This window comes from Macaca fascicularis, chromosome 16, assembly GCF_037993035.2.
Source record: "Macaca fascicularis isolate 582-1 chromosome 16, T2T-MFA8v1.1".
Classification (NCBI taxonomy): domain Eukaryota; kingdom Metazoa; phylum Chordata; class Mammalia; order Primates; family Cercopithecidae; genus Macaca; species Macaca fascicularis.
Window position 1 is genome coordinate 79,892,344 of NC_088390.1, and position 24,299 is coordinate 79,916,642.

Here is a 24,299-nt window from a genome sequence, read left to right on the forward strand (position 1 = left end):
AGCTGGGACTACAGGCGCCTGCCACCTCGCCCGGCTAAGTTTTTGTATTTTAGTAGAGACGGGGTTTCACTGTGTTAGCCAGGATGGTCTCGATATCCTGACCTCGTGATCCGCCCGTCTCGGCCTCCCAAAGTGCTGGGATTACAGGCTTGAGCCACCGCGCCCGGCCGGCTCTCCATTTCTTGTGGCATGTTTACCTTCCTGATTTCGCCTGCTTTTGTTTGGTTTGATGTGAAAATGAATTTGCCCAGAATGCATAGCGGCAGAAGGAAGGGGGCTCAGGGCGGAGTTGTGCTGAGTGACAGGAATGTGCGGACGTTGAATTAAAAGCAGCTTGGCACAAACAGAATCCGGCTACAGAATATTCGAAATGTATTTAGAGCCCAGTGGGAGATCCTAGTCAATCGGGCTCGTGGTTTGGTGGTAACCACCTAGGCTGGGATGCAAGTCCAGGCCTGTTCTTGCCTATGTGCCCTGAGGACAGCCCCGAACCTCTCTGAGCCTCAGCTTCTCCTGCTGATAAACAGTGACAATGGCATCTCTTTTACAGGAGCATCGCGACAAGGATTAAATAAAGCAGCGTCTGTGAAGTGCGTGTTGCCAACTGCCAAGTGTCATACAATGGTGAGGTTGTATTTTTGGATTCTCTGCTTCTAGGGATGTCTAAAGTACCTGGGACTGGCCCATCCCATCACAGTGCACGCAGTGTGCTGGCCCCAAGTCCCTCTCTGGGGGCTGTGTCTCTCTGTCTGACCCTCCACGCTTTCCACCCCTGGTGCCTTCTGAGGTGGGTTCCCATCAACCAGCACGGCTGGGAGAACAAAGCTGAGGTTGTGACTTGCCTGACAGCAGCAGGGGTAGCTCCCGGTGGGGATGGCTGCTCCTGCAATGGAGGGGGTGCTACAAGAGAGGGCAGGGGTCGTCCCATCTGTATGTGCCTGCAGCAGCCCTGACTTGGCCTCCTGGGCGCCCGCTTGGTGGAGGGGGCTGGTGAAACAGCTTAGCAGGAATGAGAGAAACCTGCAACAAGCAAACTCCAGCCAGGATCCGGGGGCATCGCGGGGCCCTCAATGAGCAGCCGGGGCCCGGGGGGCAGCACGGGGCCCTCAGTGAACAGCCGGGGCCCGGGGGGCATTGCGAGGCCCTCAGTGAACAGGTGGGACCCAGTGGGCATCGCGAGGCCCTCGGTGAACAGCCGGGGCCCGGGGGGCATTGCGGGACCCTCAGTGAACAGGTGGGGCCTGGCGGGCAGCACGGGGCCCTCAGTGAGCAGTGCGCTGCTGGGCAGGCTGGGCCTCTGTCCCCTCAACAAGGAGGGGTGGAGGCAGGGCAGGATTATGAGGCAGCAAGGGGAGAGCAAGGCCCCAGGAGAAGGGTCAGCCATGGAGAGGTAGCAGTGGAGGGGTCTTGGGATTCGGGGCCTCTGGCAGGGCCAGGCTGGGACCCGAGGACACTTGGTCTCCCTCCCTGGGCCTGCAACAGGCCTGAAACTCATGCCATTTGGTGGCCCTCTTTAAGAACACAAAATATCAAATATAAAATTAGGTGCTAAAGTCCAGAAAGGGCAGGAGATGCCCAGAAATGACTGCAGCCCCACAAGCACCCGGAAGTGAGGACATTTATAAGACACCCTTCCCCAGGCCCTGGAGTGCGTGACTGGGATCCGGGGAGATTGGTGTGAGTCCTGGGATGGGGGCCGGTCACAAGTTCTAGGCCCACGCCACCTCTGCAGCAGAGGCAGGTCCCCTCCAGGGCGCAGCTTCTTCATCTGCAAGAGAGGGGATGGGAGAGGGGAATCCGAAGGTCTTTCCCAGCTGTCATTTGTTCATTGCTTCTGGGATTTTACGAATAGGGATGAGTGACCAGCAGCCTTCCATTGACTGGGGACACTCGGCTCCCTGCCCTCTCATCCAGGATGTGGGGACTCCCGAAGGGCTGGGAAGGGGAGGAGGAGGAGAGGCTGGAGTGGGATGGCCTGCCCTCCCTAGGGTTGAGGCAGTAATGGTGCCTGCACCCTCACAGGTGTGGTGTGTGTGGGGCTGTCCTTCCGACGTCCTCAAAGAAGGCACACCAGGGCAGATGCCATGCTACTCACATCCCCTGGGAAAGGATTCCCCACCCCGAGGACAGGTGTGTGACACAGCCCATCCCTATTCTTCCATATGCAGAAGCAGAGTCTACCTAAGCGACAGCCCAATGATCGCTTCCTCCTCCCACTAGACAAAGAACCACTCTTCAGAGGAAAATATCACCTTCCCCAGACTCTTCCGGCAATCGACACTGGAGTTATTCATACAAGGGATGTGGCTGGGCAAGTGTACCTTGATGTAGATGTGGCCACGAGTCTGAGCCCGAGAAGAGCTACTGGCCCAGGTTGGTGCATGGGCACTGCCCTTGGGGAACAGGGGCAGGCCAGCCTCCCACCTTCTTCCAGAGTCCAACCTGACCAGCTTCCCGCTAGGAGAGGCACAAGGGCCAGGCTTGCCTCCGGGAACCCCAAGGTGCAGGCGGAAAGGCAGCCTCCATCCCTGGGTGATGCCGCTCTGCAAGTGTGAACTGAGTGCCTCCTGGGTGAGGCCGCCCATGGGTCCCAGACACTCATCACAGGGAGAAGGCAGACACTCAGAGAGAGATGCAAGTGCTCTTAAACTGCAGGCAGAGGGACGCTAGGGGACACCAGGAGAGCTCCACGGAGGAAGTCACCCTTCAGCATGGTCTTGAAGATGAGTGGAAAGGCGGTAACATGAGCACAGTGTGTTTGGGACACAGGAGATAGTTTCATGTGGCCAAAGGTCAGGGCACCTGGAGGCAAGGAGACGCTAAAGGTTTATCCCATAATGACGGTCCCCTGTATGTACAGAGGCTTTCCACATCCTTTGTCTTCGATGGACTCATTTAAACTCCCACAACAAACTGTGAAGCTGGCCTAGCCCTGTCATCCTCAGGTTGCAGCTTCAGTGACTTCCTTCAGGAAACCTTCCTTGACTCCCCAGTGGATGGACTGAGGTCTGCCATGTTGTTCTCATAGTTCCTCCTCTTCACAGCATCATCACTGCCATTCCCTTGCCTGTCTCCCCACTCGCGCTGAGCTCTGTGAGGACAGGGACTTGCCTGGCACATTGATCATTGTGTCACTGTCAAAGTCTGCAATGGGATCTGGCAGAAAGAAGGTTCTCCACTTATTGGATGGATGAGTGGATGGATGGATGGATGGAAAGAAGGAAAGACAGATGGATGGATGAACAGATGGATGGATGAATATGTGTATGTATGCACATGTGTATGGATGGACAGAATGGATACATGGACAGATGGATAACAGATAGATGGATGGACAGTGGATGGAGGGTTGAATTACCTAGCAGTCCCAGAATCAAGTCACATCATGTCAAAATCATGCCAAGAATCACCTCAGAAAGCATCTAACTTAACCTCTTCATTTCACAGGGAGGAAACCGAACAGGGAGGGGAAATGGCTTCCATGACACTTTTGAGGGGAAGCAGGGAGCAGCTGGGGTCAGAGTTCGGGAGTGCAGCGCCCATGCCAGGACCTGCTCTTCATCCAGGCTGCTGGGGCAGCAGGTCCTTCACTGTCGGGAGTGAATTACAGATCTCAGGTCACTGGGACCTCCATTCCCTGGACCTGTCTTCTGCAGAGACAGGCCTCCCAAGCACACCCCCTTGTCAAGGCTCCTTCCTTGGGCCTCCACTCCTTCCTTGGGCCTCCACTCCTTCTTCCTTGGGCCCCCACTCTGTCTTCCTTGGGCCTCCACTCCTTCCTTGGGCCCCCACTCCTTCTTCCTTGGGCCCCCTCCTGTTGCATTTTAAAGATTTTCATAGTATGTGGTTTCGCCTAATAAAGCATTCTCAACACACACACACACACACACACACACACACACACACACACACACACACACACACACAGTGGAGTCCCAAGGAGGAAGGCCACCTTGGGGGCCATGGCCTCTGTATCTTGTTGGGGTTTCCCTCCCCTGGAAATCCCTTCCTTTAGAGAATGAACGGCAGGGAGCTCGTCCCTGCTGGACTCATTCGACCCCACCGGGTTTCTTCCCCAGCTGCCCAGCCTGCTGTCCTGCCCCTGACTCACCCCTACTGTATGTGGGTCGGGTCCCACGGCAGGAGGGGGACCCTGTGGAGAGTGATTGTGTCGCCACCTCAGTGAGACTTTCCTCCTAAATGAACGCACCCACACACGAGCTACCTGAGAGACACTGGTGGTAGGGGTTAGAGATGAGGGGGTTGAGGGGAAAGGTGCAAGAAGAAGGGCCAGGGAAGGGAGAGAAGGGGTGCATTTGAGCTACACATGCCCTGCTGAAAGCAGGCAAATGGACCAGAAACAGAGGAGTCCCCACCTCCACCCACCACAGTCTGGGGCCTCAGAAGGCAGATCACATACGTCACACTAGGAGATTGGGGGACAGCACTGCCATTTCCAGCTGCTCCTCCAACCAGATTAAAGCCAATTAATGGAAGTCCCCACTGGGCTGGATGATGCAACCATCAGCTACTCTCAGGAGGGTGTCCTAGAGCTGCAAAGCTGCCCTGGGATGCCCAGCCTGTCTGTCCAGGACTAGTTCTGGTCTCATTCTTCCACCAACCTCACAGTGTGCCTGGGGGCTGGGAGAGGGTCTCTCAGGCAGCTGGGGCCAATTCCTCCTCTGCTTCTTAGGATTGGGTTGGGTCAGACAAGTTGGGAGGTGGCCAGGGTATGGAGCAGTTAGGCTGTAGAGCAAGGACGCTTGTGCAACCTAGGACTCAGATGAGGCCAATCCCTACATAGACTCAGACCCCAGGGCTCAAAAGATGGGACTAGGGAGGGGTTGGGGAAAAGACACCAGAAGGGCTTTTCAGGAAAGTATTGGGGGAAGAAGTGCTGTCAGGGGCAGGGGATGAGGAGAGACAGAGAGAGAGATGGGAAGCCTGGACCCTCCCCAGCTGCCCCCTCCGCCTTTCTCCCTCCCCGAAGGCAGGCGGAGGCAGAGCTCAGACCTGCCTCTCTCCTGTGCAGGCGGAGCAGGAAAGAATCAATTAGTTCATTAGCTGACACGTCTGTGAACATGGCTCCTGGGACTGGATGGGCCTGGCGGCCAGTCGTGGTTTAATGGGCACTTTCGCTCTGAAATGACACCTGGGCCAGCTGCTTCTGCTACAGCACGGGGCTCGCTTAAAGAGGACGGAGCTGCAAGGCAGGGCAGAGAAAGCAGGAGACAGTGGAACAGCCTCGGCCAGAGAAGGGAAGGGCCCCCACCCCAGGTCACCAGGCAGGCCACACTGCAGCCCACTCACCACACAGGCCACACTGCATCCTCCCTGGCTGATCAGAGGGAGCAAGGTGTCTGGGCAAGGTCCCTCTCAGGCCTGCCTGGGGCCATGGCCTGGCCTGGGCAGCAGGTGTGGCCCCCTGGCATGGTGGTGGGGAGACCTCGCTTCCTGTCTCTGGGTCTTGGGGCCTTGTGGGTCTGTGGAGTGACCTGGCCAGGTGACCCAAAGTCCCTTTCAGTTCTGACATGGCAAGATCTATGATCTGGTAGGGAAGGTACATTTCAGAATAAGCGGACTGATTTTTCAAATGCCCAACCACTCGAGTTATCAGGGTCTTGAGAACAGCACAGCTCAGAGAGGTGCAGGGATGGTGTAGACAGGTGCAGAGCTGGGATGCAAACTCAGATTCCCTGGGACCCCCAGTCTGCACTCTTAGCCACGTCCTTGTGCTGTCCTGCCGCCACACTGGGAAAGCTGACTTGACTCTGGAGCCAGGCACTGATCCAGGTGCTTCCCTCCCTCCCCTGCATGCATCCCCCTGAGTCAGGCTGGTTGGTCCTAGCCTGCCCTATCTAGGGCATCTGGTCTGGCTTTAGCCAAGTCTCCTCTTTTGGACACAGCTGCAAGTGATAGAGTCAGTGTCTCACAGAGTCCACTCCCTCGAGACCTAGGCAAGTTGCAAGGTTCTAAGCCACGCCCCCTCTGCAGGGCAGGCAGGTCTCTAGGGCTCAACTTCCTCACCTGCAATCAGGGGATGAGAGAGGGGAGCCTAAAGGTCCTTCCATGCTGTCATTTGTTTATTGCTTCTGTGATTTTATGAATAGGGATGAGTGACCTGCAGCCCTTGATTTACTGAAGACACGGAGGCTTTGGGCTTGGATTGGGTAAAAGGCTCTGACGCTAGACCAACCGTTGTGCCCAGGGACAGGACGAACCCCTCTGTGCTGCATGTACGTTGCCAGCTCCAACAGGGCTGGTCTGCAGCAAGGGAACCACCCAAGAGTGCAGATGGGGAGATGGGGACAGTGGAGACTCAGCAAGTCCTGTGTCCCATTCCCCACCTCCCAACGGGGCCTGTCTGTACCACCCCAGACAGGGCAGAGACACCACGAAGATGTTCAGAAGGTCTCCCATGTTCTCCTTCATGCTCTTGGTCAGAAGGGAGGGAAGGCAAAGGAAAAAGCCGGTTTTGAGCAGTTCAGGGGGCCCGGGGCTGTGCTGGATGCTTTTTAGATTTTTGATCTCATTTGATCAGATCTGCTGAAGTGTTCTTCATGGCTGTGTTAGTCCATTCTCACAATGCTATAAAGAACTACCTGAGACTGGGTAATGTACAAAGTGAAGAGGTTTAATTGACTCCCAGTTCTGCAGGTTTCCTAGGAAGCATGGCTGGGAGGCCTCAGGAAACTTACAATCATGGCAGAATGCAAAGGGAAAGAGGCAAGCATGTCTTACCATGGTGGGGCAGGAGAGAGAGAGATGGGGAAGTGCCACACACTTTTAAATCTTCAGATCTCCTGAGAACTCACGAGAACAGCGTGATCCAATCACCTCCCACCAGGCCCCCCACCTTTAACATGGGGGGATTACAATTCCAAATGAGATTTAAGTGAGGACACAGAGCCAAACCTTATCAATGGCCCAATTTACAGATTGAGGAAACTGAGGCTGAGAGGTTAAGTCACACACTAATGTCACGGGGCTAGGAAGTGGCAGTGGTGGCATTCAATCTTGGGATGTATGCCCTTTTTGCTGCCCCACAGCTGCTTCCCTGCTGCTCTCTAAGCTCCCCCTGCAGCTTCCTGGCCACAGGATGATTACTCCTCCTGGGGCAGGGGACAGACAATCCTGATCCCATTTGTGGGACATAGAAACCGATGCCAAGGTCTAACTGGCACAGAAGCTGGGAGTGCTGGGCTCCCTCTGCAGACCAAGCTTGCTGCGGTTCCCACTGTGCCCTGCTCCCAAGAGGCCCTGGATAGCCTGTCTCCTCCCTGGGGAGGAAATGTCCTTGGACACTGCCCAGTCCTTGCACACTGTCTGGGGGAAGTGGAGGGGGAGGAAATCAGGCTTCTCTCTCACCAACCAGGCTCTGCATGGTGGGGACCTTGGGCCTGTACACTTAAGCTTGCTGCTATCCCAAGGAGGGCAGCTGGAAGGTGGCTTCCCTGGAGCCCAGCCCAGCCTCCTTCTGGCCCCAGTTACTCTCTCAGATACCCCAAGATGCGTCATCCACGCCAGCTGCTGAAGCTGTCAGCTCTCCTTCTCAGCACCACTCAGAGTCTCAATGACGACCCCGGCTGCCTCCTGAAGAGACACGTCAAGGACTCCTGTCCAAATGATGCCATCAGCCTTCCTGTTGTTGGCTGAGGTGCTGGGCACCGGCAGCCCCCACCCTGGCCCTGTCGCTGGCTGATAAAGGAACAATTTTCCTGCAGAAGGAAAAACCCAGCAAGCAGCAATTTTCATTTGTGAGAAAGCTTTTAGGCAGGCAGAGAAGCCGGAGTGAGGAGCAGGGAGGAGTAGGAGAGAGGAGTGGGAAGAGAAGAGGCAATTGCCTCCTCCTGGCAGCCCGCCTTGATTGTGGAGCAGCTGCCAACCACCTGGGCTGCTCACTGTTGAAGAAAGCTTCCCATCACTTCCTCAAGACTCAAAGCTCTGCAAGTACTCTTTGCCCTTTAGCTTGTACTTGATTAATTCATTTTCAGTTAAGAGATGTGATCCCTCATCCATTCACCCAAAAACCCTTTCTGGTGCACCTGGCATGTGCTGGGAATTGCAAACAAAGATTCAGCCCTTGCCCTCAAGTTGCTCATAGACCAAAGGAAGAGGAAGGCTTGGTAAGGTGTCATGCTATGGGGGAAGAAGGTGGGGCTGGATGGGTCAGGGAAGGCTTCCTGGAAGAGGGAGTGTCTAAGTCAAGCCCTGAAGGACGGATGGGAGTCAGTGAAGCAGAGATGGGGGCAAGTTTTAGGGGAGGTGAACACACAAGCAGCAACTCGGTCAGAGAGAATGCGGCAGGTCCCATCAGCCACAGTGTGTGGGAGAGGGGATGGTGGGCAGAGACAAGGAGAGGGGTGGGGGGGGGTTCAAGATGTGAGCAAGGTGACATGATGAGAGGCACTGAAGGGTTTCGGCAGCAACAGATCAGATTTCTGTATCAGAAAGATCACTCTGGCTGCAACGTAGTGGGGAAGGCCAAGTAGGACCTGGTCATAACCAGGTAGAGGGGTGGTGGTGACCAGAATCTGGAATGAGACCGTCGGTGAGGGCCGCCGGGGGTGCAGAGAGGCAGATGCATGCAAGACACTAATGCACCCCTCCAGTTGCTCTGCACTGTGTCCTGGGGACGCCGAGCCCTGGGCTTCTCCCTCTGGCTGCACCAGCCAGGCCCCCTCCCTACCTGCCCCTTTCCTGCGTGGCTTGTCTTGGGCTCTTTCCTGATCTAGTGCTCCTGACGGTTTCCAGGTCAGGTTGAGCTGGCCTGGCTTGGAAATATGCTTGATGGAGTTCTGAGCCCGCTGCAGCAGGCGGCCAGGGGTCAGGGAGGTGGCAGACTGCAGGGGCAGGAGCCACTGGTTCTCCCCGGCCTCCCAGCAACTCTGCTCTAGGGTTTACGGCTCTGAAATATATGCTGCTAATGCTACATCCCCAGGAAGGGACCCCTAACCTGCTAGCCCTTTGTCCCACTGGGAAAATAGCTCAATTACTGCCAAAATGAGATGCTGTCCTAGTGTGGATGAATTAGCACCAAAAGGATAATTAGAATGGGCTGGACATAAGCAGCCACTTGTTTGGAAAGGTGGAGGGCCACAGCACAGAGACCCTGGGTGGTGGGGCAGTCAGGGTGGTGGTGGAAGGGCAGCAGGGACCCGAGGAAGCCACAGAGCTTTTGACCCTCTCCCATTCCCCCACCCCTACCCTGCAGCTTCCTGCCACACGTCCCTTTCTGGGATGTTAAGGAGGTTGGCATAGAGTCAGAGTCCAATCAAGAAAGCAGAAACTACTGGCTATACTCGCACAGAAGGAATTTGCTACAGGGAACTGATTGCAGGTGATAGTCAGCTGAGAAGCCCAGCAGGAGACAGTGAGGTAACCCAGAGATTGGTGACACAAGAGGCCTCTACATCCCTAGGCTGGAGGGGTCCAGGAGGAAGTGAGGTTGTTAGGAGCCCAGGGCAAGTCACCCATCCACAGGGAGCTGGAGTCATGGGCCAAACGCAGCTGCTTCAAGGAAGCCAGTGGAGGCAGAAGGGAAGGGAGAGACCCCACCTTCTCTCTCCCTCCCACCTCCTGTCTCCTGCCCGTGCCTCCCACTGGCCAAACCTAACCTGAAGCCAGCTGACCTGGGAGCCTGGTAAGCCGGGAAGCCAGGAAGACAGCCACCTGTGGTACAGGACAGAGCAGAGGCAGGACAAGGAAAGGACCTGAGAGGTCACAGCCCAGGAAGGACACAGTGGGTTGACGTGGTAGCCTGAAGCCACAAAGCACGCAAGCCGGGGACTCGATGTGCACCCTGCCTTCCCTCCCACACCGTTGGGCGATGGCGGCCAACTCCCCACCAGCTCCTGGTGCCTTAGTGATAAATGCCCACACCGTCCCACCCCAGCCCGATTCATCAAGCTCCCCGTGGCAGGTTGCATGGCCAGAGACCTTGCCCACCAGGAGCTTAATCTCCCAGACAAAGAACAGAAACTCAGCCTGGACCAGAGACATATAACATACTGCGGGGAGTCACTGACGGTCTAAGTGAGCCCAGGAGCCTCGCAGCTCCTGCCAGGAATGGGGAAGGAGCAGAGCGGCTGAGGCCTTCGGTTTTCTCCCTCCTTCCATCTCTGGTGTCAGGGGTGACTTGGAAAGGAAGCCCAAGTTCCTCTAGGCCATTCTCCCACCTTTTCCTCAACCTAACCCCTCCTGGACCAAGCAGGCTCTAATACAGCTGTTCCTTTCTCCTTCCCTCCCTTCCTTCCTTAACATGGATTAAAAGCCTCCAACACACTGTTTGCTATGGAAGCTGTGGACGCCACAGCGAGCAAGACAGGCGTGGTCCCTGCCCTCACGGTGCTTACACACGCAGAGCTTCTGCAACCTTGCCTAGTTGTCCCCCTAAGGGCAGGGGGCCCTTCAGACCACCCCACCCCGCTGCTTTCCAAACTCAGCTTCCAGCAGGAAGCTGAGACCCAGGAGCTCTGGATAACAAGTCCAGTCTTCACTTCCCTCTCCAACTCCTTTTGAGTAAAGAGAGGGTCAGCGAGGGGCGGGCACTAGATTCAGGGGGCTGTGATTGGCTGCCACCAGACTGATAGATGGGTGAAGAGACCAACCAAGACTGTGAGACAGCCAGGGTGGCAAGGCAACCTAGAGTCAGGCAGATGCCGCTGCAGTCCCCACCCCTGCCCCCACCCCTCGGCCAGCATGTCCCCCCTGTCTGGGGCCCAGCTCTAAATCTCTTTGACATAAAATATTGTCGGAGAGCCGCAGCACAGAGAGATTAAAAAACAATAAAGAGAAAGCGAAACTCTCGTCTATAATTACCAGCCTCTAGCCGGCAGCAGCAGAAACGCACTAAAATTTTAATAGGAACCACTGCATTTAATTTAACGACACATTTTTTCAATTACCAGAATAATTGTTTTATTCATAAAATGAGTTTCAATAAAGAGGGTAATTTTCCTTTGTTTTTATTATTCATTTGTGCAACATATTTGAGATAGAACTCCCTCATGTTAAGGCAGCTTGGCAAGGACTCATGACATCTGTGTCATGCATTGAAACTGGAGTGGCGCAGGGGACCCTCCTGAGGAGGGGGTGGCCGTCCACATTGCCGGCTGATGGCCGGGTAGCCAACGGTCGAGGCGCAGGTCTGAGTGTACTGAGCCGGAGCACAGAACCTCTGTCCCCCAGGGAGTCTTGCCAAATGCCCCACAGTCCACTTCCCGGGCTCATTCGAGCTCTCTCGCTTGCATCCTCCACTCACACTTGCCGAGCTCCCCATGCCATCGGGGATTAGAAGTGCATCCTCTCTGCACTGATGGAGGCAACCAGGAGCTCAGCTCTTCCAAGCAAATAAATAAATAAAAATAAAATCCTGCTAAACTCTAACACAAAGCTCAGGATGGCTTGGAGGAGTAAAGAAAAGCAGGCAGAGAAAATATGCCAAGGAGACAGCCTGTTGCTAGAGAATTGGAAGCAGACTGTATTTAGGGATGTGGGGCTTTTATCTCTGCCTTCCCAACATCGAATGAGATCATTATAATGACCAACATTTATCAGGTACCCATCATGTGCCACTTAGATTAGCTTCTCAGCACTCGAGAATTACGTGCTAGCATCACACCCGCTTAAGCTATGAGAAACTGAGGCATAAACGGGTTAAGTAACTTGGCAGGACACAGGGGAACAGGATTTGAGCCCGGCCAGGCTGACTGCAGAGCTTGAGGACGGTGCTACTACCCTGCCAATGGGCCCCGCTGTAGGCTGCTTCCCAGACAGAGTTCCCTTAGCGACTTCATCTTTGAACCAACTCATTTGCACTCCTCGCTCTGGCTTCGTTTACACTGCACTCTAAGCCCTCTCCTTGGCAAGCTCTCAACTCAAGAGCCCTCGCCCTGAGCCTCTGGCTGGTGCTCAGAGATGGATGGACTGTTTGGAGAGGAGCTGTCGAGAAGAGGCTCAGACCCGTTTGGGTTCTGGGTTCCTCGAGCATCCTAATCCCAACCCTTTGGGATTGGCTGCAGCTCCCAGGCAGGGCAGACGGCTGCAGCATCGTGCTGCTTCTCTGGAAGGATGAATGCAAAGGTAGAGGCTTATGTGGGGGCTGGGAGGGAAGGACCAGAGGGAGCTCTTGGCCCCACTCTGGGCATGGAGGTGGCCTTGAGCATGGAAGCACCTTCTGGAGTGTGTGTTTGTTCTGAACATCATCAGAGGCAGAGATGGGGCAGGACAGGCCACAGCGGGCCAGTGTTGGGAGCCTGAGGCTGCCTCCAGTAGGGAAACTGATATTGATAGACCATTCTCACTGTCAAGGGCTTCGAGCCAGGACTTACTGCCTGTTTAATACCAGGGTCCCCACAGTGACCCTGGAAGGTGGACGTTATTATTCCCTTGGTAAAGATGAGGAAACTGAGGCCTCAAGAGATCAAACAAGTCCTGCCCAAAGTCACTGAGCCAGTGAGCAGCCCAGTGGCAAGTCACCCCCAAGCCCTGCCAGCTGCACCTATCCCTATGATGGCGTTTCCTGCAGGGAGCTGCCCCCCCAGAAGCCAGGATAGCACAAGGAAGGACAGGAGGGGACAGAGAGGTCTGAGGCCCAGGGTCACCCCTGAGCCACTACCTGGCCACAACCTCTATCCCACCTGCAACCTTCTTCCTCTGGTCTATACCTCCTCCAGGTGAACAGCGCCACCCCCAAACCCCCACCCTTGTTATAGCACAGCCTTCATCCAGAGATGCCAGTCACCCCCTTCCTGAGGAGGTGTCGGCAGAGGGGGCATGACCAGCTCCAGCCTGAGCCTCAGATTCCTCTCAGCCTTTTGGGGTGTTGCCAATGCTGGGAGGATAATATGGGATGCAGGAGTGCTGGTTTCCCTCCTCCTTCCCTAGGTATAAATCTGGCCTGCAGAAGACCTCTTCGAGGGGAGATACCTGGTGGCCCCAACACATTCCCCTGAAGCCCTGGCTTCTTCCCACTGGGGAGAGGACAGGAGCATGGAGGGAGGGTTACTAGGGGAGCTGGGGCCCTGCGGCTCACAGGGAGGGGGGTTTTATGTCCTCCAGGTGGAGCTGGGACCACCTATTCCTAACCCTGGAGCAGACCCCTTGTCCTCATCAACCCACGGTCTCTGCCCCCTTTCAGGTCTTCTGCTTCTTCCAGGGGGCCCCCTGACGGGACAGGGGGCAAGTCATCCTCCCCTTTGGAAGCCCAGTGCTTTGTGCAATGCCAGGCACAGAGAAGCAGCTCATCAATCTACTACGTAAAGGCACCTAGATGAAGCAGAACCACATCCACACTGTTATGGGCCAAACTGCATTCCCCCAAAATTCATCTGTTGAAGCCCTAAGCCACGGTACCTCAGAATGCAACTAAATTTGGAGATAGGACCTTTACAGAGGTAACTAAGATTAAATGAAGCCATTGGGGTGGGCCCTAATCCCATGTGGCTGATGGGGATTAAGCAGAGGAGGTGAGGGCACAGGCTCATATGGAAGAAGACCATGTAAAGACACAGGAAAAGACAGCCATCTACATGCCAAGGACAGAGCCTTCTCTCATGGCCCTTGGAAGAAAACAACTCTAATAACACCTTGATCTTGGACTTCTGGTCTCTAGAACTGTGAGAAAATGAATTCCCATCATTTCAGCCAGCCAGTCTGGTATTTGTTACAGCAACTGTAGGAAACTAATACACACTTCTGTGCAAATCTCTTTCCTTCCCTGGATGCATCCTCCTCTATCTCTGCAAGTGTGAGCTCTGTCCGTCAAGTCCTGGTTCAAAGTCCACCTTCTCCAGGAAGCCGGTTGTGCTATGGAGCTCTTGGGCATCCTGTTTTTAGAGTATTGATTTATACTTATTCATGGGTTGTTCTGTAAATGTTACAAAGTCAATTGAATATGGGTTTTATTGCAGGATCAAAACTCTGTGAGTTTCCTCCTGCCAGGACCTGAGTCTCTTCCATCTTCAGGAACCCTTGAGGTGCTCTGAGCTCAGGCAGGGCCTTGGTGCCCAGACTGGCTGGGGACCAGGCTGGGAGGAAGGAGGACAGGGAAGCTTTGTTCTGGGTTGGCCCTCTGACAGTGCCAATCCCCATCTCCAGCCTTGGTGAACCCTAGAGCTTGCATTGTCTAGCTGCATATGCAGCCCCGAGCTGGGCTACAGATACTTGGTCTTGCCCTGGGAGGCTATGCATTGAGCAGAGGAGATGATGGTGAGCAGAGGAGATGATGGTGACCAGAGACAGCAGGAGTAACAGGAGTGCTCTCTATACAGATGAGCCAGCAAGGGCCTCATGGAGGGCTTGAGTCTGGAACTGGCCTTGAAGGCTGGCAGGACTTGGACTGGTTGAGGGCAGGGGGAGCTCATCCCCAGTGGGGAGAACAGCTCATGCAAAGGTGTGGCGTGTGAATGGGAGTCTTCCTGGCCCAGAGGAGGCGCCGTTGGGAGTGGTGCACTGGACCTTGGACTCCATGCAGCTCATCCTCGTCTCTAGGTACTGAGGATGCTGAGGCCCAGGAGAGGAAGGGGTTGGCCCAAGGTTGCTCACTGTGCTCAGGCCTCTCTGCCCCTGGGCCTCAGAGGGGACTTGGAGGTCATTATTCCAGTCCCTGCCATCAGGCAAGAATGGTGGATTAGCCTGAATCCCTCATCATCTCCCTCTCTGCCTCAATGTCCCAGAGCTCAACTGGGAAGATGAGGAAGGGTCCGGGTGGGGGCAGAGGAGGTGCGGGGCTGCCAGGCGCCAAGATCATATAAGCAGCAGATGTCGGCGGATTAGCAGCTCTGCTTCCCAAAGCTGCCTGAGCCACTTAATATTCTGCAGAGGGGATCACTTCTCTTTCATAAAAAGCAAACATGGGACTGAAATGCTGCAGACTCCAAACACCTGGGGAGGTTTGGTGGCTTGAAGCCTTGCACCTCGGAAAAGGGGTCCTGGGAAAGACACAGAGGGTCAGGAGGGACCAGGGAGTCAGCCTTCCTTGCTGGTCAGAAGCAGTGGATGGTCCCTGCAGGGAGAGAGGCAGTGGATGCACAGAGGGGCCTGAGCTTCTGGGGTTTCCAGGGAAAGGCAGGGGCTTTGGGAGACACAGGGGCATCGTCCACAGGGCTTGGGCTTGGGGTGGACAGTCGGCAAAGTGATGGCACTCAGTGGAAGTCACTGCCAGGAATCGACACATGCAGGGACCATTCCTCTCCCTCTTAATGACCCTAGACATCAGGGATGGAGGCACAGCCACTGAGGCGGATCACCAAGATGGGAAGCGGCAGGTTCTTTCCAAACAAACAGATCAACAGAGCAAAACAGCAAACAGCTTTAGTTAAACACAAATAATTCCAAGAAGCCGGTGGCAAGCTTTTACCTTAGGTGTTTGGGTTTTGTTGCTGTTGTTGTTGTTTTTTAATAAAGGAAGATGACTTTCTTTGATTAGACAGAGCTCACTTTATCCAGATGGGAAATAAATACAATGGTTCTCTCTTGGCTTCCTCTGAAGAGCCAGGTATGTCTGGGCAGCCCATCCGGGTGATGATCATTGGACATGAGGCTGGGTATGGTCAGATGTTTATGTACCGTGAGTCACTTTCGGTAGAGGCATTCACATTTGACCTACACATGATTCTTCTTTTAAGCACACATTTTAGGAAAAATATTTGCTGAATCCTTACACGGCTGTTGCTAATGCTGTTATTGTATGGTTGTCACCATTTTCACCCCTTTGGGAACCTGTTTCCAGTTTTGAAAGGACTTCAGTAGTGGTCAATAACTCAGCTTGCCTGGGTGGAAGTCTAGCCCGGCAGCTGTCAGCACAAATTCTGGAGCCAGATCACCTGGATTCACATCTGAGCTCTGCCCTCTATTGCCTGTGAGGGGATTTTCTAAGCCTCAGTTTTCTCATCTATAAAATGGGGATGATGATGATCATAGAAACTCTCTCATAGGGCCTTTCTGAGGATTGTATGAGTTAAACCACACAAGGAAATTAGCACCAGATTGACAGTATGGGGCTATGATTGTTGAGACTGGAAACAAACCTTAGCAAATTTCATTCTTCTAAGCTAGGCAAAGGCCACACAGCAGCTAGAAAGTGCAGACACTGGGGTTGGCCTGATGTGGGTTTGAATTCTCCAGAATATTCTGGCTGTATGAAACTGAGCAAATCAATTTCTCTGGGCTTTGACCTCCTTGTCTATACAATGGGAATAATGAGAACTCATTCCTCATAAGAAGGAAGTTTCAACTGAAGCTCATGGAATGACACAGTTCACAGCGCCTGCTCAACAAGTGGTGGCTGGTCCTGGTGAACGAGCCCGACCTCGCCAAGGCTTAGCTCAAAGGCTTTGCAGGAGCTGCTGCACCTTGAGACTTTTTTTTTTTTTTTTGTGAGACAGGGTCTTGCTCTGTCACCTAGGCTACAGTGCAGAGGTACGATCTCGGCTCACTGCAGCCTCCACCTCCTGGGTTCAAGCAATTCTCCCGCCTCAGCCTCCCGAGTAGCTGGGATTACAGGTGTGCACCACCACACCTGGCTAATTTTTGTATTTTTATTAGAGATGGAGTTTCACCATGTTGACCAGGCTGGTCTTGAACATCTGCCCTCAAGTGGTCCGCCTACCTCAGCTTCCCAAAGTGCTAGGATTACAGGCATGAGCTGCTGTGCCCAGCCAGATAAAATATTATAATATTTCCTCTCTTCTTCTCCTCCTCCTCCTCCTCTTTCTCTCTCTCTCTTTCTCTCTTACTTTCTTTCCCTGCCTCCTAATCTCCCTCTTTCCTTTCCTTCCTTGTTTTGGGGTTGCAGGTCCTCTTTCAATAGAGGGTAGAGAGAGCCCAAAGTGTCAAAGCCCTGCCATTCTAATTTCCTTTCCCATTAACAGGAGTTCCTTGAACTCTGCGTGTCCAAATTTCCTGCCCTCAGTAAGGTCTGCCTGCAGCCTGTACCACGTAGTGATATGATGGGCACCTCTGGACTCAGCAGTAGAAATGGCAGCCAGTGGCATTGACCTGGATTCACTCATCCTCTCTCTCAGCCTCTCCCCAGGACTCCCTGGACGACCAAGTCCAACTCTCTCATTCCAGGACCCTCCTCTCCCTGTTGCTCTATCCCCCTTTGTCCTGCCCCATCCCCAACACCATGGGCTGGGAGCCTTGGGGGCACTTAGCAGCCCGAGCTGCCACCTGGGAGTGAAGCGCCTTCTGCTGAGGGAGGAGGGGTGCAGGTCTGCTCTAAAGGGGCATCCCCAAAGTTCTGCCAGTAGATTGATAGGGAGTAAAGACTCTGACCCCACAGCCTCACTGAGCACGTGTCAGAGGAGCTCGCGAATCTGAAAAGGTGTGGCTGTGATTAGCTCTGCATAAGGTTCTACCAGATTTCCTGTGGAACCTTCCAGAATTTCTCCATTAATGACAACGACCATGCCCAGGTAGAGATGGAAAGAGACTCAGATGCCTTATTCGGCAATTAACTTCAGTTAGGAAGGGAGGGAGGGAGGGGAGAGGGAGAAAGAAAGGAAGGGAGGGAGGAAAGGAGGGAGGAAGGAAGGGAGAAAGGAAGGGAGCGGGGAACAGAATAACGTTCAAGCACTTTTTCATGGCACTTTAAAATGTTCAAGCACTTTTGCATTGACTGTATCTCCTTTTATCATCCAGCCTGTGAAGTTCACAGCTTGGCATTATTAGGCAGTGGACTATGGAGGACCCACACAGAGCCAGGTTCAAATCCAGCTTCATTAGACAGATGAAGAAACCAAGGCCCGATGAGATGGAGTGCCTTTCCCACCTCACATGTCAAGTCAGTGCCCAAGTTAACAGAACTTCAGGGCCCCTGCACCAAGCCATGTGTCTCTCCTACAAGATCCTCGAGGATGGGCTCTCAGTTGGGATCTCGACCCTTCCCCCAGATAGGAGCTCTTTGCCCGGCTTCCGGAATTGTGGGCCACCAGTCCTCCAGAATGAGAGGTGCTCTCACCCACTGCAGTAGCGGCCTGGAGAGAAAGCGCCTGCCTCCCTGCTCTGTTTGCAGCCTGGCTCCCAGGACGTGGCCTCATTTCAAAGACTAAAAAGTTACCTGAGAAACAAACAAAAGTTAGCTGAGATGGGAAAACACCCATGGGAAGGACAGAATGCACCTTCTCCTCCCCACTCTATGGGGAGAAAGAAAAACCTAAATGCTGCTTTCAACTGGATGCTCCTGCCTGCACCGGGGCCCCGCAAGCAACACCCAGATCCTGAAAGTATTTGTTCCAGTCAACGGGGCAGAGTGACCCACGAGGGAGAGAGCGCGCCTGCCGAGTTCACACACTTCCTGCCTGCCTCTGGGAAAACTATTCAACCTCTCTGAGCCTTAGGTTTCCTCGCTGGTAGAGGATGGTGATACATGCGCCATGGAGTGGCAACGAGGATTAAATGGGATAATGTACGCAAGATAGTTGGCAAGAAGCAAGGAGCTGATAAATGGAATAGATGATATAATATAACAATTACATTGTAATGTGTATTATAATTCTTTTTGCGGGCTCTTGAGAATGAGAACTTTCTGCCAGGTGGAGAATGAGAGGGGCAGATGGGAAGAACACCGAGATAAGAGCAGTAAGCCTTGAGCAGGACGGTGTGGGGGCAAGCTCTGTCCATTCGCCACTCCCCGCTCTGCTCCCTGCCTCCCCGCCCATGCCACACATGTCACCATACTGTGGCTGCTCTCCAGCCTCCGAAGGGCCTCCCCACAGCCAGGTCTGCAGCCTGAACAGGATGGGACAGGTAAGGTTGGCCCCTCCCCCTTTCTTTTCTTCCCTACTTCCCTGTCCTGCTAGAGGTAAGTGCCCCTAATGCCTGTGCTGCAGAATCATAATACCACAAGAACCTTGCCAAGATAGGACGAGAGAAAGAGAGGGTCTGAGACAACTCAAAGCCTTTAGTCCCTGGCCTGATCCCCCAAGGGCTGGGCACCAGCTGGTTGTCATGGTCTCACTAAGCATTTCTTCTGTATCTTTAGTTTGCTGGGCTCAGTGGCAGTCACCCCCGGGAGGGACGGCATGAAGGGCTGGGGGTTCCTCTGGGCCATCACACCACAAGAAGCAGGTCTATGCCTCAAGGGTCCTGTCTTGGCCCTGCTGAGACCAGGCAGTGAACTATGGAGGACCTGCACACAGAGCCAGGTTCAAATTTAGCTGAGGGCAAACTGCCTAACCTCTTACAGCCTCAGTTTCCTCACTAAAAGGATGCAGTCACTCCTAGTGCCACCAAAAAACCACAATAAATGACAGACAAGGTGTTGTTAGAAAGACTGAATAATCAGAAACATTCGTGGAAATGACAGCAGGGCTGCAGGGCTGGAGCCCGGCTGGAGGCTGCTCTGCAGTGGCTCCGCCTCGCATTAACCCTTTCTTGTTTGTTTGTTGTTTGTTTTTGAGACGGAGCCTTGCTCTCTCGCCCAGGCTGGAGTGTAGTGGTGCATCTTGGCTTACTGCAACCTCCACCTCCCAGATTCAAGCAATTCTCTGTCTCAGCCTCCTGAGTAGCTGGGATTACAGGCGTGTGCCACCACGCCCGTCTAATTTTTGTATTTTTAGTAGAAACAGGGTTTCACCATGTTGGCCAGGCTGGTCTCGAACTCCCAACTTCAAGTGATCTGCCTGCCTTGGCCTCCCAAAGTTCTGGGATTACAGGCATGAGCCACTTCGCCTGGCCTCATTAACCCTTTAGGTGTGGAACATGGAACATTCCAGAGATGTCAGGACAGCAGTTGTTTACCAACTGTGTAAATACAGAACTTCAAAATCCAAGCACCCACATGTTGATGGGGAGTCCTCGGGACCACACGCCCCACTTACAGGGCTACTGTGAGGGTTGGTCAGATCACGGCGCCACTGGCGCCCACCCCGGCCCCATCCTGATTCAGGAACACACAGGCTCCTTGACCAGTGGGTGGCGTCTGGGTCAGCAAGGACCTGTGGCAGGAGACAGGATCCTCTTTGAGGTCAGGAAGCCGGGCGTGTGGGGTGTGCCACTGGGCCAGGCATGTCCCTGCTCATCCCACCCAGACCAGGCACAGCAAAATCAGGCTCCCTTCCTCCCCCCATTACCCACAGGTACAGGAAAGAGAGACTCAGCCTTGCTCCTGGTCACTCCATCCAAGCTTTTGGGGACCTGGCCAGTGCTCCACTCCAGACCCCACAACTTGGCATTTCTAGCTGTGCCCGAGATGGGGCCAAGGGAGGAGACAAGGGAGCTATTTTGGGTCTGGAAAGAGCTGTGGTGGGTGTGAAAGGGAGACAATTACAGGGTTGGTAGGGCCGAGTGCCTTCCACCCACACCACCCACCCGACCTGCGGTCAGCCCTCAGCCTGGCGTCAGCAGATGATGACGAGACCTAGGGGGAAGTGGGAGGTGGAGAGGAGAGTCTCCAAAACGGGGGGGGGTAGGGAGAGAAGATATCAGCACAGAGCCATCTGGGAGGACCCCAGATGGTGACGTGGTTGCAGAGTCGTGGCCAAGAAGCCATGGTTCCTGGGCTGCCATGGAGAAGGAACAGTCAGCTGCCTTCTTCAGGCCATACTGTGTGGTTGTTGTCCTGGGCCCTAGAAGGCATAACATAGGGTCATTTTGGGAACACTGGAGATCACTGTGTCACGGGCCACCTTCTTCCTGTACATAGCTCAAGGCTGGCCTCCAGTGGCCTCCAATGGCCACAAGCCTAGACCAGTAACAAGTAGGGTGGCCTGAGAGTGGGGAGCACTGTGCAGACCCCTGCACTGGCCTTCCCTGAATTGAGTCTCTACTCTCAAAGACTCCGTTCCAGGGCTGGGTGAAGGGAGGCGAATGAGGGACTGTGTGCAACATTTAAAGGAGGGACAACCAAAAATCCTAGTCATCAAGATAAGTAACATTGTAGGCCAGGTGCAGTGGCTCACACCTGTAATCCCAGCACTTTGGGAGGCCAGGGCAGGTGGATGACCTGAGGTCAGGAGTTGGAGACCAGCCTGAGCAACATGGTGAAATTCGGAGTTCGAGACCAGCCTGATCAACATGGTGAAACTCCATCTCTACTAAAAATACAAAAATTAGCTGGGTGTAGTGGTGGGTGCCTGTAATCCCAGTTGCTTGGGAGGCTGAGGCAGGAGAATTGCTTGAACCCAGGAGGCAGAGTTTGCAGTGATCTTGCCACTGCACTCCAGCCTGGGCAACAGAGCGAAGCTCTGTCTCAACAAAAAAAGACAAATAACATCTTAATAGAATATTTCAAAGGATCCAAATCAAAGCAAAAAATTTAACATGAACACCACCAAAACGTTACGAAAAGACATGCTCCATTGGGGCTGCGACAGCCTCCAAGGTACCGGGATGGTTCCTGTCTTTATTGGACGTTTTGATATTTTGTTCCTTGTGGAATTTTTGCATTAATTTGCATTTTTAAAATATTACATTCAAATACTATGTGTTTGATTATTGAATTTTGGGAGCACCCCCCCTAAGATTTTGTGCTTGGTCTTGCATCTGTTCTGTTTTTAGATCCAGTTAACTTCCCTGTTCCTCCCACCTCCCTCCAGGAGTTAGACCAGGGGAAAACATAAGAGAACAACAGCTACGTGGAATCTGGGGGAACATGAGGCCAGACGCTTCCCAAAGGAGCGAGAGAGACAGGAGAGGTGGGGAGAAGAAGGCAGGTGCGGGAGGGGGCTGGGAGGTGGTTCTGAGGGTCTGTCCAGGCTGCCGGACAAGGATGAGGACGGGGAGATGAGGATGAGACCTAGGGCTGGGACTGTCAGAAAGAGTGGGGAAAAGGGAGAGAGAAGCTGAGTGCAGAGAAAGGAGTAAGAAATAAAAATCACCACCGAGGCATTCTGTGCGGAAGGCGCCACGGGCTGCTGGAAATGCCATGTCTGCGTTTTGTAAGCTTTACTAAGACGCGCTAACTCATTTCATCCTGGCAGCTGCCCTTTGAGGCAGGTATACCTCTTTCCCCATTTGATGATGGGTACATTGAGGCACACAGAGCACCAAGGCTGTAGGGCTATGCTGAAGCTGGAATACCAGCCCAGGCAGTCTGACTCAGACCTGGGCACTCATCCTCGGAAGGGAGGAGGAAGGCAGGGGAGGGGAAGGACAGCTCCACTCCGATACCGCCCCACTGCCTGCCACCCCACCCTGGTCCTCAGGCCATTGCTGGTGAGGAGGCTTGGACAGGCACCACCACAGGGGAGACTCATGGCCTCCAGCAAGGCTGGGATAAGATGAAGTGAGTCACCGTCAACTTCTCTTCAAACCAGAAATATCCTCCCCCAGAAGTATCAGGCAAATCTAATTTTTATAAATCACATTGTAGCTCAAATATCTTAGGGAACTCACAACTTACAAACATTTCTGGCTGGGTGCAGTGACTTACACCTGTAATCTCAACACTTTGGGAGGTGGGGGCAGGAGAATCGCTTGAGGCCAGGAGTTCAAGGCCAGCCTGGGCAACACAGTGAGACCCCACCTCTATAAAAAATAAGATAAAAAATTAGCTGGGTGTGGTGGCACACAGCTGTAGTCCCAGCTACTCAGAAGGCTGAACGTGGCAGGCTTCCGTGAGCCCAGGAGTTTGAGGCTGCAGTGAGCTATGATCAGGCCACTGCCCTCCAATTTGGGAGACAGAATGAGACTCTGTCCCTTAAAAAATAAAATCTTTGTGCCCTTTTGTAACCATTGCCTAATATATCTATCTCTCAGTTTGAGATTCCATGAGCAACTTTGTAGTATAACAGGGCTCTGAAAGGGTCTATTTTAGGTATACATATTTTGGGGGCAGGGTTGAGATTAATGAAATCCCATTTCAAATGGCCTAGGTGAGTCTTCTTTTTTCTCCCACTGATTTTTTTCTTTCTTTCTTTTTTTTTTTTTTTGAGACAGGGTCTCCCTCTGTCATCCAGGCTGGAATGCAATGGCACCATGATGGCTTACCGCAGCCTTAACATTCCCAGTTCAAGTCATCCTCCCTCCTTAGACTCCCAAGTAACATGTGCCACCATGCTCAGCTAATTTTTTATATTTTTTGTAGAGACAGGGCTTTGCCATGTTGCCCAGGCTGGCCTCACACTCCTGGGCTCAAGCGATCCACCCACCTTGTTTCACCCACCAGGCCTCCCAAAGTGCTGGAACTACAGGTCTGAGCCACTGTGCCCAGCCCCCAGTCAATCTTTTTGAAAACTTCTTTTGTATTCCTCTTGCTTTATGTTTTTCTGTAAACTCACACTTCAATTTCTTGGATTTACTTAGAGCTGTTCAATACGGTAACCACTAGCCACATGTAGCTATTTAAGTTAATTAAAATTAAATAAAATTAAAAACTCAGTTTCTCAGTGGCACTGGCCACATATGGCTAATGACTACCATGTTGGGCAGCACAGACCACAGAATGCTTCTATCACTGCAGAAAGTTCTACTGGACACTACTGGCTTGGAGTATAAAGTCCACTTGAGTCCATTTCTGCTTAAAGTGAGGCAGGTCTGTATTCTCTCCTGCATCTGAGCCCCTGGGCTGTGTCGTCATCTGAACAACTGATTTAACTAATTCCACTGGATGTATGTGACCCAGAGAGGTGCTTGATGTCCTTCCCTGCTCCCTCCCCATGACATTAAAACTAAACAGCTGGGGCTGGGCGTGGTGGCTCACGCCTGTAATCCCAGCACTTTGGGAGGCCGAGACAGGTGGATCCCTTGAGGCCAGGAGTTCAAGACCAGCCTGGCCAACAGGGTGAAACCCTGTCTCCACTAAAAATACAAAAATTAGCTGGGCATGGTGGCACGTGCCTGTAGTTCCATCTACTCAGGAGACTGAGGCATGAGAATCACTTGAACCCAGGAGGCAGAGGTTGCAGTGGGCCGAGATCGCGCCACTGCACTCCAGCTTGGGGGACAGAGTAAGACTCTGTCTGGAAAAAAAAAAAAAAAAACCCAAAACAAAAGACTAAACAGCTGGGCTTTGGGCATCTGGTAAGGGTGGAGTGGCTACTGTTAGGTCAACTCTTTCCCCAGATAGCAATAAACAACTGCCTGAGGCATTGGAGAACAACCAAAAGCAGGCCGACACTAGAGGGAAGTCAATGCTTAGAAGACAGAAATGGCACTGGGTGAACTTCCCATATTTATGGGTATTTGTTTGAGGTCAGGCTCTAGCTCCTGCCAAGTGGGGTGGCTAAATCCAGATAGAAAATCCACAGTCTTACTGGCTTAAACAACTAGAAGACAGAGTTTGGGGCAACTGCAGCAGTTGGAAATTGAGGGCGGGAATCCCAGAAAGAGGAGAGCCAGAGGGAGGAGACCTA

At 53.4% G+C, this 24,299-nt stretch overlaps 1 protein-coding gene and 1 long non-coding RNA gene across 3 annotated transcripts in view; one reads left to right on the forward strand and one right to left on the reverse strand.

Annotated features, from left to right (window-relative positions):
* The window catches only part of SDK2 (sidekick cell adhesion molecule 2), a 313,701-nt gene that overhangs the window by 210,459 nt on the left and 78,943 nt on the right, over positions 1–24,299 (reverse strand). The window lies entirely within an intron of this gene.
* On the forward strand, positions 319–3,659 carry LOC141408883 (uncharacterized). Its single transcript, XR_012426411.1, has 2 exons — positions 319–624; positions 2,221–3,659. It is a non-coding gene; the product is annotated as an uncharacterized lncRNA (long non-coding RNA).